Genomic DNA, 3,935 nt, shown 5'->3' on the forward strand with positions numbered 1-3,935 from the left:
ATTACATCCCCCCCATCCTCCTCCTCCCACCCCACCCGGGCCCTGGGTCCTCCAAGCGCTTAGGAACGCTTGGTAACGACCCGAGGCCAGGAATAATAATAAAAAGAAAAAATCATATATTTGGCAAACGGGACCCATCTAGGAGGAGCTGCGAGCGCTCCGGAGGCCAGGATTCCAAGCCAAAATGCTCATGACAAAATGGAAGAAAGGCTCTGTAAAATGTAGGGTGCCACTCCATGCGGGCAAGTGCCAAGTCCTGCGCTTAGGTAGGAGCAACCGTGCGTGAAAATGGCAAGGTGGGACCTGCTGGCCCTGTAAATATGGCCCTTTGACAGATAAAAGATCCAGGAGTGCTGTGGATGGAAGAGTCAACGCAAACAACCACCTGGGAGCTAACCCTCTGCTGGGTATGAATGCCCCATGGCACCGTGTCTCCAGAAAGGTGAGAACCTGATGGAGAGACTCCAGCGGGGTCCCAGGAGTAACCTGGGGTCTGGCTTTGCCCAAGGACCACAGGAATTGGGCATGTTCCATCTGGGCAAAAGATGGCTCTGGGGGACACATGGTAACCGTTTCCAAATAACATAAAAGGCTTCCAGGGACAGGAAGGGAATGCATTTCTCTTACCCCAGGGGGATTAGAATAAAATGTTGCCAGCTCAAATTGCGACAAGGGCAGTTCAGGATTAGACATTGAGGGACATTTTCGAAGTGTGAGGATGGTTAAGTCCTTGAATAGGTTGTTTAGGGAAGGTAAAGACTCTCCACTGCTGAAGATTTAAAAAAAAAACCAAACACACACTAGTCAAGTTCCTGTATAGAAAGTTTTTAGTGGAGTTGATCCTGCGTTGGGGCAGAGGATGGCCCAAAGATGGGACAAAGATGTTCATAGGATGGCAAATTTCAGAGGTTTTCAGCTTCCCACTTCGGTACAGCCCAACATGGTGGAAAGGTTTGGCAGACACAGTCCCACACGCAGGCCCTCACCACACAGAATGTGAGAGAGGATCTCCAGGGAAGGTATGACCCCCTCTCTGCCCACCATTCCCAATTCCCCTCCCACCGTGCCCCCGCAGACAGGCACAGGAGCCTGGCAGCGCCCGCAGCCCATGCCAGGGGAGGAAGCGCTATATCAGGATGAGAACTTCCTCTGGGGGTGAATTCCAGTGGATTTCCACGGCCCCGTGCCAGCTTTCGACCGCTAACCGAGGGCACGGCTCCTGCCCACGCCACCTTCACAGCTCTTCTTTCTTCGTGGCACTTCGTTCTCCAGTTCCCCTTCTAATCCGGGCGCTCGGCACGTGGCAGGAACAGAGACACTTGCAGAGGGAAGGATAAGCAAACGCCTCTTGCTGGGCCCTCGAGGGGTAGGAGCTAAGGATATTCAAGGATTATTTATCCGAGAAGAACACAGGAAGAACTTACGAAGACCAGATTAACTATCTCTTCCGAAACCAGGCCAGGGCTGTAAACTGGAAGTGAATCAAATCCCAAATCCCAGTTAGTTTTAGATGGTACCTTTCCTCAAAACTTACCTGAGAATTGTACACACTTCCTCGCTGCCAGCCGTTACCATACTGTGCAAAGCAACTTAATCTTTTGTTCAGTTTAAGTCTGGAGACTTCAGCATATGAAATCTGTTCAGACATGACTCCCTCTAATCTAGTTTCTAGGCACCTCCATAAATATTTCCTCTGCTGCAGTGAGAATGTTTGTAGACTGCACTGGCCCCTAACTCCTGCGCCCAGGGCTATGTATTATGCAAATGCTTTCCTTTTTTTCTCATATCCCAGGCTTGTTAGGTTGAACCAAACTGCACCCAACTCTTCATCTCTCCTTCACATGTCGATCAAAGCACAGAATGCTCTTTTAAAAAGGAAAGGCCATGGAGATTAATATGTCTTCTGTTGCCTGAAAAAAAAAAAAACCACAAAAAACTGCTGCTAAGAATCCTGGTGTGATTAAAAATGAGAGGATGAAATTACAAAGAGCCCGTGTCACCTCTACCTCCAGTTCAAAGCGTGGACACCAGAGAGGAAAGAGGTTCATGTCATTGACCGTCTCCTCCTGGCCTGGCTTCTGCCACCCAGGTCTTCTTGAGCAAGGCCATGTTCAGTATCAATAGACTGTATCATGTGAATCATTTTCCATAGCAGTGTAAGAGAAGCTTTTTCCAAATATTCCCTTAATTGATACCAATACACCTCACAGCCAGAAAAGCCAGGGAGCTCTAAAGAGGAGGACAGAGGGTGGAGAACGGCATACAGCAGAGCCAAGTGCATGAGGTGGCACACAGCTAGGCACAAAATATTATCATGGGTCCTGACACATCACCAGCCATTAATATCTTCCTGCTGCTCACCCGAAAATGAAATACCCATCCTTAATTTCATCCCTGTCTCCCTTATGGCTCTTACTCCCACCGGACTCCCGTTGCTCACAGCCAGGTCCTGCTCCCAGTTTTCTCCCCCGATCTTGCAGGAAGTCCCTGGCTACCAGGACTTTCCTCGGGGAACAGAGGGTGCTTAGCTGTGACTTGCAGTGACGCGTGACTCTTTGCAGAGCCACCTGCACACATGTGGCTTTCGTGTTTCCTTGTACGCTCATGTCACCGGGCTCCGGAGGATTTGTTTGCCGTCTCATCTCACGCCCTCACTTATCACTCGTGCTGCCTTCTCTGAACCGTGGTCCTGTCACTGTCTCTCTGAATGGTGTGTTTGATCTAAGGGCGATGGTGGGGCTTTTTACTTTCCTTATTTTTCACCCAGCTCTGTGCCTGTAATCTCACCAGCCATCGCTCTTCGCTGATGGCAAACTCCTCCGTTACGTAAGGACTGGCAGAAACCTGCCCTTCGCCGCCTGCCCTGCTTCCTTTTCTGTATTTCTGCTTTCTAGGTCTCCTCACCCCGTTACAGCTCGTGGATGTAGTCTAGTTCTGTGGCTCCAGGGGTAACCACCAGAACGCCCATAAAAATCAATTAGTGCCTCTGCTAAATCCTTGCCATTAGTTCACTGTCCTCATTAGTCATCTTCTTAGTTTTATCCCATCCACAAATATTTTACACACACAGAGGAATGTGAGATTTACTTCCCTGCTTCCAGCCCTTTGAATCACTGAACACAATCATAGAATCGTTCAGGTTGGAAGAGACCCTTGGGATCATCGAGTCCAACCATCTACCCTACTCTACAAAGTCCTCCCCTACACCATATCCCTCAGGACCGCATCTAAACGGCCCTTAAACACAGCCAGGGATGGTGACTCCACCCCCTCCCTGGGCAGCCTGTTCCAATGCCCTATCACTCTTTCGGTGAAAAATTCTTTCCTAATGTTCAATCTAAACCTCCCCTGTTGGAGCTTGAAGCCGTTCCCTCTCGTTCTGTCACTAATTACCTGTGAGAAGAGACCAGCACCAACCTCTCTACAGTGTCCTTTCAAGTAGTTGTAGAGAGTGATGAGGTCTCCCCTCAGCCTCCTCTTCCTCATACTAAACAGTTCCAACTCCCTCAGCCGCTCCTTGTACGATTTGTTTTCCAGCCCCCTCACCAGCTTCGTTGCCCTCCTCTGCACTCGCTCCAGCACCTCGATATCTCTCTTGTATTGAGGTGCCCAAAACTGGACACAATACTCGAGGTGTGGCCTCACCAGTGCTGAGTACAGGGGCACAATCACCTCCCTACTTCTGCTATACTCCACTGCTGGCTGTACAAGGAGCCAGCAACGAATACGCTAATTGTAAATATTTGATCCCAGAAAATGCCTCCCACTGCTACATGCAAACAGGACATTCATGCCATTGGCACGCTTCTGGAAACCAAGAAGGCTGCTCCAAGCCAACCCCTTCACGACTGTGAGGGGTACAGAATCACAGAATCTTAGTGGTTGGAAGGGACCTCTGAGATCATCGAGTCCAACCACAAAAAAAAAAAAAAAAA

Source organism: Calidris pugnax, unplaced genomic scaffold (assembly GCF_001431845.1).
Source record: "Calidris pugnax isolate Ruff unplaced genomic scaffold, ASM143184v1 scaffold63, whole genome shotgun sequence".
NCBI lineage: Eukaryota > Metazoa > Chordata > Aves > Charadriiformes > Scolopacidae > Calidris > Calidris pugnax.